General features: G+C 46.9%; 1 non-coding gene across 1 annotated transcript; it reads left to right on the plus strand.

Annotated features, from left to right (window-relative positions):
* Positions 1 to 637: 637 nt before the first annotated feature.
* On the plus strand, positions 638 to 742 carry LOC142430017 (U6 spliceosomal RNA). The gene has a single exon (XR_012780508.1). It is a non-coding gene; the product is annotated as a U6 spliceosomal RNA (small nuclear RNA).
* Positions 743 to 11692: the final 10950 nt, after the last annotated feature.

Here is an 11692-nt window from a genome sequence, read left to right on the forward strand (position 1 = left end):
ATGGGTAGATGTCGCACTTACATGGCTCCGCAAGCCCTCAACCCAGGAACCAACTGGAACTAAATGGAATGAAACGGAACGAAAAGGGATGAAACTGGATAAGAGCAAGCTCCCTGCTTTGGAAGCCACCCATAGTCCCCGGTGTGAGTGACAAGCTTTGCCAACAACCCAACTGGAAAGGAGATAAGGAATGCATGGACCAAAGCAAAATTAAGACTATCCAGATAATTGAGGTCAACTGAGCACTCTCACCTGTATTAACCACAGTATTGTCGCCCCAGCGTGCCTAATGGCTAATACTCTCTGGACATCTGTCTCATTCTTTTAATCTCCTTAGGTTGTGTGCACCCTTCTGTATCCTACCTCTCCCCCTCATCCCTTTTTGCAAATATTCTTGTCCAGGTTGTGGTTCTCCAGTCTTGATGATAGTCTGCTAATGGTTGTGGTTCTCCAGTCTTGATGATAGTCTGGTAAATTCTGGAAGCAAAATTTGGCCTGAAGAGTACAAAATATTTATGGATTTAACAAAGCATAATGAGATGCTAGAGGCTGTGTTAAACACTGGGGTGCAACACTAACAAAACAAAAAAGACAAGATAAGTTCCCTGACGGCTCAAGTCACAAGGGACAGTTCAGTGCTTTCTTTGGCAGAACATAGACAGAAATTGGAAGGACACAGAGAAAGTTAGCATGGCCCCTGTGTAAGGATGTCATGCAAATTTGTTCAACATTCCGTATTTTTGGAAAATAGTCCCACTCATTTGCCATCTGCGGAATGCAAATTAAAACAACTATGAGATACCAACTAACCCCCTCAAAGATAGCCCAATTCAAAAACACAGCAAGCAACAAATGTTGGAGGGGCTGTGGTGAGATAGGAACACTCATCCACTGCTGGTGGTCTTGTAAATACATACAGCTACTGTGGAAAGTGTTTTGGCGATACCTAAAATGAAAATTAAGATACCCTACGACCCAGTAATTCCACTACTGGCATATATTCGTAAGAAGTAAGAAATAGACCGTGTCCAGACATCTGCTCTCCAATGTTCATTGTGCGCAGTTCATTATCACAAGAAATTGGAAACAGGCTACATTTCCATCAATAAACAAATGGATGAAAAATGTCGAGTATGTGCACACAATGGAATACTATGCATTCCTTAAAAATAGTGATGAAAATATGAAACACCCCTTCTCGTGGAAAGGGCTGGAGGAGATTATGCTGAGTTGTCAGCCAAGCACCAAAGGACAAGCACAACATGAGTCCACTGAAGCCGGTCCGAACAGCAGAAGGGGCCCCGGGGAAATGCACACATGGCACAGTTCCCAGGCTGAGGACCAGGTACTCTGGCATGAGCCAGCCCAATCCTAATCATACATTTGTCATCAAATAAATAAATAAACACAAATAAATAAAATAAAGATGCTGATAGCACCTGTGCTAAAAGACATTCCCCACCCCCACCCCCACCCATAGTCTTCTAAGGCTCACAGAGGAGTGGGGAAGGAAAAGGATGGCAACGGGGGATTAGGGCACTAATCCACCCAAGAGGAGGGTATTGTTTATGTCTCTACAGGAAAAGGAGACCAAGAGTAGACCTCATTCTGGAATGCCAATCCTTGAGGACAAATTTCTTGCTTTGAGCAGCTCATTCCCCGAGAGGACTACAGGGCTGGCCTCAGCTCCAGATGTGACATCCTCTCCCTGGATGTCAGTGCTACAGAGGATGGCCCTGACAATACAGTTCAGGGGGAGTGGCAGGACTGACCTGCCCACCCGGGGGCAAAACAAGAAAGGGGAGTGCAACAGACGGGTGCAGGGCGCGAAGCCTCAAAGTCCCCCAGGAATCCTGATTGTCGACTTCTGACTCTGGGGGCAGCACCTGGCACCTCACCTGATCTGGTTGGGGGTTTCTCACAAGGGGCCACACTGTAAGTCTAATGGTGCAGCAGGCTTTTTGGGGTGAGGTGGGCACTAGCCCACTCAATCCCTGACTGTCAGAAGAGCAATAGGGACCTGTAGGGTGCATGCCTTTCAGACACAAAGGCTAAGGACTAAAGGGTCTGTGTGCTGCTCAGTCAGCAGGTCCCGGGATATGGAACCCTGAATGAGAAAGGGATTGACCAGAGGGATTATCACAGGTTCTTCTCACTATATAACAGAAGGATATTCATCTACTCTGGGTCAGGATACCAGTAAGATTGGAACTATTTGGTGGTCTCTCTCCTTTTTAGTTTTCTAAAATTAATAAATTTTCTTTTGGTGTCTAGCTATATAAGACAGGCAGGATAAGCAAACTCATGGAGACAGCGAGGGGCCGACGGTTCCAGGGTGGAATGGAAGGGCAGGAGGTGGGGGGAAGTGGGGGTGTGAGCCAACAATGACAGGGACAGGGGAAGAAAAAGGGCTGCATGATGGACAGGGAGGAGGGTGGAAAGTTCCTGGGAGGGCTTGATCCACCAAAAAGTGTCTGAGAGGAATTACCGAGAAGGGAACGATGGGAAAGCGTGATAGTAGGGTAGGAGGAAAGATAAAAGAAAAGAGGAAAGAATAAGAATGTAAAAGTTTATACATATATAGGTATAAATATAGCTATATAAATATATAATTATAAATACAGGTGCATTTGTCTGTACATGTACATATTTGTAAATTCAATAAGGAAGCAGATGCCCTTTGGGCCTCTACTAAAATCTAAGTACAGGAACAGTTTATTCTCATAATGTGGCAATGTATGACACTCACCTTCCCAGCACGATCGCTGAAGACAAAATGAGTGTATAAGCAAATGTGGTGAAGAAAGCTGATGGTGCCCGGATATGAAAAAAAACAACAACAGAGCGTCTGGGGCCTTAAAGCATTGCAGTCAAACAAGTGGGCATTGAGAAGGAAAACAACAAAGCCCACATGGAAGAATCACACCAGCCTGTGTGATCACAAGGTGTCGAATGGAATCGGTATTAAAAGTTCAAAAACTAGCCATCGAATTGATGTGAAGGATCATGGACCAAGTGGAGACCGAAAACCCATCTGCAAGACAATTGGACAGGCCCTCACAGAGGGGCCACGTGGGGGATAGGGGTGGGAATGAGGCATTTAGGCTGTGGTAGAGCATTAATGGAACACGTAACTATCCTCTGGTTCTTTAATATTTCCTCCCCTTACTCATAAGGTGTATGTTTCACCTCCTTAATACTGTTAGACTTATGCATATTCATGTGTTAAGACCATTCTATGCAGGAATGCTAGGATGGATGACCCTTCAGAAACAGCAACAGGAGTAATGATTCCCAGAGTACAGGGGGAGATGGGCAAGGGAGAGGACAGAGAGGTCGGCTGATAGTAAGGATGACTGTATACCCCACTTAAGGGGAGCTAACTACAGAATTGTAGGTGAATGGCTATATTGGATGGGATGAGATATGACTAAATATGTCTAACAATAACAACAAAAGGTCCTAGGGGGAAGGGTGGGAGAGGGAGGAGATAAAGGGGAGCCGATAGCCAAGAGTTCAAGGGGGAAAAAAATGTTTCGACACGGTTCAATTACGCTCGATCTCTTTGAATTATGGGATGTTATGGCATCCGTCAGTGCTCCCGATAAAATGACGAATTAAAAAAATAAAAGCCAATACAAGTGGGAAAGTTCAGGACCAAGCAGTTGTGATGGAATGTGAGATGTGCCAGCACTGGAGATGCAGAGGGCTTATCACTGGAGAACGGATGCCTCTCAGACTTGGGTCAAGTGGTCGGAAGCACACGGCAGAGACTCTAAGAGGAGCCCCGCAGAGCAAGTGTTTGCTAATAAGACAAGGTGCAAGAGAGCGGAAGACGGCCCCGAGAGCAGTAGTGTAGGGCCCAGCCTGAGAGAATATTTGGGGAATGAATTATCCATCACAGTCAAATGACTTAAGTGACTACCCAGCTGTCTGTCAGTCGATCCTCGGTACCAAAGAGGAATGATGGTGAGGACAAAAGCCAGGGCCAAAGCATGGCATTACCAGCATTCCCAGTTCTCCTGCAGCGGTTGTTGGCTGCCGAGAGCCAGTGCCAACTCCTGAACACTTTGTTATGTACAAAAGAATGAAGTAGAGCCAGTCCTGCACCATCTTGCTGATTCAGAGGGATCCAGAGGAAGCCCGATTCTCTTCAAGGGTTTGTTTGAGTGATTGGTTCTTAATTCTTAGCTATAGTTGGGTTGAATCATGGCCCTCAAAGATGTATGGATACTCAGAGCCTCTGAATGTGGCCCTTTTTGGAAATAAGGTCTGGGCAGATGTCAGTCAGGCAAGGATCAGAAGGGGCCAGACTAAAGGACAATATCTTTATAAGAGACAGCGAAGGACACATGGACGCAATGATGACCAAGTTAAAGCCGAAGCAGAGAGTAGAGTGATGTGACCACAAGCCATGGAATGCCAGGAGTTACAAGGAGCTAGAAGAACAAACAATGGTTGGAAGGAGAATAGCTTATTGACCTTGATGTAAGACAGTGGTTCTCAACCTATGGGTCGCGACCCCTTTGGGGGTCGAACAACCCTTTCACAGGGTCGTGCAGTTCATAACAGTCGCAAAATGACAGTGATGAAGTAGCAACGGAAATAATGTTATGGTTGGGAGTCACCACAACATGAGGAACTGTATGAAAGGGCCGTGGCATGAGGAAGGTGGAGAACCGCTGATGTGAGACTTCCAGCTTCCAGAACGGCTGGAGAATACATTTCCATTGTTTAAAGCTCCCCAGTGTGCGGTCATTTGTGATGGCAGCGAAGGGAAAGTAAGGCACGAAGTCATTTGGAGTTGCTGCCACAAGGCCCCTCTGTGGGACGTGGGGTTGACAGAGGCGAACTCAATGAATCGATTCAGATTGTTTCTTTCCTTTTGCAAGTCAAGTAAGAAAAAGGATTCTTAGCCTGCAGAGTTTTCAAAGGCTGAAGTGAGGTCGTAGCTGGAAAGTTCTGGACATATATTAAACCTCATTAAATGAGGGCATCAAGTGGAGCAGCCGCTCCCGTTCGTTTATATTTAATATATCCATGGGCTACTGTCACACACGATCTTCCTGTGAAACCTTTCGGATGAGTTAAATCTCGGGAAAAGCAAATTTGATTCTTCCTCCATGCGCAACCAGGGAAAGGCTTAACAAGAGAGCAAAGGTATGTGGGGGAGAAGCAGAGGGGGAAGCAACAGATCTATGAGATGCCGGGCTGATGGGTCTTATCACAAGAGGGGACCCAAGACATCCTCTGTTTGGATCTTCTCTTACAAATAAACGTTTGCCACTTTTATACTGTGTCCAGGCAGAGGATAATAACTTGGTATTTATTGACTACTCACTTGGTGTCAAGCAATGTCCTAAGCATCTTGCTTGTGTTATTAATGTTTTAAACAATGCCACGAAGTGGGTGCTATTCTTAGCCCCCTTTTTCACCTTGAGGAAACTCGGCTCAGAGAGACTAACGGACTTCCAAAGCTGACATAGGTAATAAGTGATGAGGCTGGGGGTGGCGCTGGAGCCCAAACCAAGTAATTTCAGAAAAAAGTAGTTCCCCTGAATCACAGCCCTGGACCGCATCAGAGTTGGGTGGGCCACTGTGTCCCCAATTGAATTCGTGGATATTTGGTGGCCTTAGCACAATCGCTCCTCCTCTGTGGACCCTGGGCAGGCCACCTTAGTACACTGTGAGTGTACGTAGCCCCTGCCGCCCCTGATGCGGTGTTCATGAGACCACCCTGTTTGAGCAGACCGGGCTTCCTTCCAGTTTGCTCAGCTCCCTCTGACCAGGCTCTTCCTGACACCACCCTCTGCTGTCATCTAGAAGCAGGAAGAAGAACTCCATTGCTGTCCCGAGGAACGTAGCTGCCTGCTCTCCATTTTTAAATGTTTGAAACGAACTTGCATGTCATTAAAGAATCCAAGTCCACTTCAGTTTTCCTTTTCCTCCTTTTTATAAAAGCTCAGACCAATATTTAGATCTGTGGGGCGAGGACACTGGAGGGTAATTTCCCGTTTTTCCTTTTTCCGTGAAGCCGTCCTCACAGCAGTCCCTGTGCCTGAGCCCATTGTGGCCGCCACTGTGTGGCTCCATCTCGCTGAGGGCCTTCCTCTCTTTCCCTTCACAGAGGGGCAGCGGATGCCAGCGAGGCAGATGAGAAATCGTGGAAATGCAGAGGCGAGGAGGCGATGCAACCAGGCAGGCTGCAGTTGACGTTCAAGGGAAGCTGGGAAGGAACTCCGTGGGAATTCTTGGCATCTGCTGGGTTTCAAGCTCAAGGATTAAAATCTCCAAGTTAGGGGAGCAATTTTTGGTTTTCCAACAAGCCCCTCTAGGGGCCGTCATTTCCAGGGAAAGGTAGCTCATAATACTGGAAGGAGTATTAACACAGCAGGCGGCTTGCCCAAACTTATTCTATTTTCATTTACATTATTGGTTTGAAAACTCTCCCGGGTCCCTGATCCATATCAGGTTGGCACGCGTCCCCGCAGAAACAAATGCTGAGCCAGCACTGGACTCTGGCTGCTCTACTTGACTTGGGCGCGGCCCAAGGAAACCCGGGCTGCTCTGGGAAGAGCGATCGGATGCTCAGCCCTGCTCCTCCACACATGGGACCCCCAGGGGGCACATTTGGACATTTGGAGGACTGGAGACTTGTCAGCTGAAACCCAGCAGAAAAGTGATACATACAAGGAGGCTTCAAAAAAATTGTGGAAAAGTGACATGGAAAGAGGAGCAGATATTTCTTCCTACTTCTTTGAAGCTCCCTCCTATAATCCATCCATACATAAATTATGTATGTATCTACATATATAACATGAACATGTAAGTATAATATATATAATATACTAAATAAGTATAATATACATAATTATATGCAATATAACATGATATATAAAATATTTACATATAAACATTATAATGTATTATATAGTTTTATATGTGTATCTTTTTTTAAAGGAATTTCTGAGTTATGATCTGTAATTACTTCTGGTTATAATCACCTACTGATTTGAGTTATTGTTAGTGGGCGTCTCTAAAGAGCAAGAGCAATAGCTCTCATTAATATAATGTTTGTTCATCGGCCACATTTGTGACTGTGCTTTTGTTGTATCCTCGCCAGACGATAAGCAGGCGAGTGATCTTGCGTGCCTGTTTTCCACAGCAGGAACAGGGACTTGCCCTGATACACAGAACTGGAAGGTGGCAGCCAGGAGTAAGCCTCTGCCCGCTGTGACTCTTCCTTCTTGACTCTAGTCTGTCTGTCTCTCCTGAACACACTGTACCAGGAAAGGAAAATACCAGCTCTATTTTTTTACTAGGAAAGGTCCAGTCAGGATAAGCCATTCAAGCCGATCACCCTCAGCAAGGCTGGAAACATATAAGAAAACCTCCTGGCTGCAATTCAGCCGAGAAGGGGCCCGGCATCTCCTGCAACGCAGCCGTCTGGCAGTCCCTCGGAATAAGACATGGGCGAGTGGTGGGCATAGGCCTGTTCACGCCTTCTGGTCAGACTGAATCTCCAGGCTGCTCCATGTCCCAGGAGGTGGGGGGTGATGCTGTTAGCTGGTTGCCTACAACATCTTGATTTTCTCCCGGGGCACTGCCTTCCCTTCTCCTCACCCCAGCCCCAGATGGAGTCGCTAGGTGGCATAACCGGTCCACAAGATTGGCTGCTCGTCAAGGAGGCTGTGTTAGAAGTTGGTGGAGATGGGAGGCTCTCTGAAGGGCCCGAATAAAAGCATGGAAGTGAAACAGCAGCAGGCGCCAGTGGAGTACAATACATGTACGCGTACAGAGTGGGGGATAAGGTGTGGGAGGTGGACTGACCTTTGGCTTTGTAAGATTTCAGGCAAAAGCTGAGGACTTTGGGAAGCAGGACACAGAGAGAGTGAGCACTCCCCCGGTCAGTCCTGCTCCACAAGTCTCTCCTCAGGATTCCCTCCTTCATACTGCTCTCCTCCCGGATTCTAGGGAGCCCACGGAGGGCCGCTATGCTCCTGCTGCAAAGAATGAACTGGGCATTTCCATGATTAGAGGATTCATTGAGGTAGGAAAAGTCTTGAAATTGCTGCTGAAAGTCATCATGGCTGATAATGGAGTCACCAGCTGCTAACTGAAAGGTAAGTGGGTCAAGTCCACCCAGAGGCACCTCAAATGAAAGGGTTGGAGTTGTACATGTTGTACTAAAAAAAAAAAATCAATCCTACTCTGACATTCATGAGTCAACTTGATGGCAGGTGGTTGGTTGATGTTGGGTGGACGGGAACTCTGATATAACTTCTGAAATTCTCTCTCTCTGATTACTGACGAAACAAGGAACAGAAAGTCCTTTCTTTCTTCTTGTAGAAGAAATAGAGATGCAACCAAATATGCTCACGGGGGTGGGGGCGGTAGCGGTGGAGATCATTGGAAGGATCGAGTCCTTGTGGGGGCCTAGAAGAGAAAAGAACTCTGAAAAACCACATTTACTGCTATCTGATCAATCCTTCTCACACGTTAATTAATTAAAGCCATGTTTACCAAGGGAAAACCCCGATGACAGTAAGTGTGGCATTTAGACTCACGGCAACCTTTTAGGACACAGTAGAACTGCCCCCGCTGGGCATCTGAGGCCGTGCATCTTCGCAGGAGTAGAAGGTTCAGCTTTCGCTCTGGAGTGACTGGTGATTTCTGACTACTAGCCATGCAGTTAACGGTCCAAGGAGTAAATAGCCCTGTACACTAACAGGGCTCCTTAAATTATGGGAGGAACCTAGACATCTCTGGAAGCTTCTCTGTCTTAGTCCCTCTCTCCTCTGCATCTGTTTCGTTCTGGTCTCTCTCTCTCTCTCTGAACTATCAGTTTTGCCTTGCCTGTAAGCCCATATTCTGATACTGTTTCTGCCCTTTACAGATGTCCTGAGTCATTGTCACTTCTGGGCACAACGGTCCCCGTTGTTGTAGCTGCCATGACCTAAGCTCTTTGTGACAGGCTTTCTTACAGAGCAGGCCTAAGCGCTAGGGTCTTTGTGCCCCTGGGAGCAGTCCCCTCATCAATTCCTGGCAAGACTTAGAAGATTAAGACTCCAGATCTTCCAAAACTTTGGTCAAAGTAACTCTAAGGCTCATGCTCTACTCTGGCTCTTCGAGTGCTCCATACGGCAAAAATGGAAATGTTCCTGATTGGCTACGTCCCGTTCTCATTTCCCTTCACCACCCTCTAGCCAGTGTTTCCTGGACCACTTCCCCCATCACTCAGGTTCTTGTTTACGTCTCCAGGAATGCACTGAAACAAGTGGCAGAAGTCTTCGCCCCGCCTTCACACCGCTATGCATCATCACAGGACACTAGCAGTTGGTTCTGCCTCACTTTGTTCCAGGTCCCAAGAGAGGAGTTGGCTGAGCGCATCATCTTTCCAATCCATGTTGCTTTCACAGATGTCCACTCTGCCAAGAGATGACCACCCTGGGTCAGCTGATTACCCTGGTCCAATTATCTCTAGCCACTAGGGCTGAGTCAAAAAGGCGGCTGCCCAGTCAACACCACGATGTGCAGGCGCCACATTCAGGCTCAGCTGGGACTCTTAAGTCTTCCAGGCAGCCATCACAGAGGTGACTGCATTTGGAAAAAGCCCAGGAAAGCCTGTTTATTGACATCAAATAATGATTTTCAGACAATATTTTGATAGGTTAAGTGTGAACGAATCGAGACCATATGGATTAAATTTCCATTGAAATACACACTTGGGTTTGAAAATTAACTGGACATGTGCTTAGTAAGGGGTTTCCCTCCCTGTCTTCTGGCAAAGCCAGATAATTTGGAAACCAAGTGAGGAATTTTTCACAGCTCGGGAGTCTTCATCTTAGTCCCGCCGTGGCTTTGCTTTACCTGTTCCCTCACACCAGCGGTTCTCAACCTGCGGGTCGTGAGCCCTTTGGGGATGGAACGACCCTTTCACAGGGGTCGCCCGATTCATAACAGTAGCAAAATGACAGCGATGAAGTAGCAACGAACATAATTTTGTGGTTAGGGCGGGTCACCACAACATGAACTGTATTCAAGGGTCGCGACATGAGGAAGGTTCAGAACCACTGCCTCACACAAACACTAATTAGTAAAAGCAATGTTTACTAAGGGTGTCAAGCCGGTCTGCCGGCATGCCATGCGGTGTTGGAGATGGGGGTGAGTCTGTGAGACAGACCCATTCCAGAGCAACCTGAGGTCATTCGTGCCGTCATGGCTAACCCGAATGGCACAGGTACCATGTAGTGGGCACACTGCCCTAGATGGTTAGTATGGTCATGTGACCTCTGTGAAGGCCCCGCAAGGTTCGTGTTAGCACTAGTGTCTGCGTCGACTTTCAAAGTGGAGGGCTAGAGTTAGACATATTTCCCATGAGTAGGGAGGCCTGGTGGTGTCTCGATTAAGTGCTTGACTGCTAAACCAAAGGCTGGTGTGGTGATGTGAACTCACCAGCTCCTCCCCCAGAGAGAGAGGTGACCAGTCTGCTCCTCTAAAGAACCCAGCTTTGGAATCCTTATGGGACAGTTCTCCTCTCTCCAGGAGGGTCCCTATCAGTTGGAATTGACTCAATGACAATGGATTTGGTTTGGGGCGTGGCCTTTAAACACTAGTAAGTGGTAGAGATCAATGTTGGCACAGTCTCCATCGGTCTTCAGAAACCATTGCCAGACCCTGCCTCCCATCCGAGTGGGATTCATCCAACATCCAAGTTGGACAAGGGTTCGAATCCTATCTTCTCATTTCCCAGATAGGGAAAATGAGACCCGCAGAGGAAAAGAACCAGGGAGATGATTCGATATTGGAAGCTTGGTTTCAACAGACAAGGGAATAATCAGAAAATTTCATCTGGTGGTTTTCTGCACATGTTCAATGTTTGGAAAATGCAACGGAGAAATCCCCATGATGCTGGTAACTTCCAGTACTCGCGTTTCAAACTTCCATGGGACAGAGAAATAAATAGCTATCTTGTTTAATTTATTCCAGTGGCTTTTTAAGTTGCCTCTGACTCATGACTGCCCCACTGGATTTTCAATGGCTGATTTGACAAATTTTAAATTGCTAGGCCTTTCTTATGAGGGGCCCCTGGGTGGACTTGAACTGCCCACCTGGCGGTTAGCAGCAGAGTACTTAACCATTTGCACTGCCCAGAATCTTTGCCATTTGGGGCTTTCTTTCATCCCCAGGTGAAGCTTAGTCATTATGGTAGTAGGCATATTGAGAATATACTACCCTTACCCATTTTATAGTGAACACACACGCGTTGTACGCGTTGCTGTACAGTCAGTGTGGTGGGAACTATTTTGCTGAGCTTTGAGGTTCCTACCCCACCTGTTCTCTCGCACCTGTGCTGCAAGTTTTCAGTCTTCCTCCTTGAGAATATCTGAAATCCACGGAGGAAATATTTAGGGAGAGAGTCAAGGGGTTTAGAGAGGGTTCCAGCTAACAGACTCTTTCTCCTAATGCCGGCCCAGCTCCTGAATGGCACCATGGCCCTTTGTCCCCGGGTCTCATGGAGACAAGCTGTTATTTCCTCCCTCTGAAGAAGCTGCTCATAAGATGGGTGAAACATCAAGAATAATTAGGCCAAATAGCAATGCACATCCCACTAGAAAGAATGCATCCATTATTTCATTTTATCCTCGTCATTAGAGATTTTCTGCCTGATTTAAGTCGGTGTAAAGATAGC

This window comes from Tenrec ecaudatus, chromosome 16 (assembly GCF_050624435.1).
Source record: "Tenrec ecaudatus isolate mTenEca1 chromosome 16, mTenEca1.hap1, whole genome shotgun sequence".
NCBI classification, from domain to species: Eukaryota; Metazoa; Chordata; class Mammalia; order Afrosoricida; family Tenrecidae; genus Tenrec; species Tenrec ecaudatus.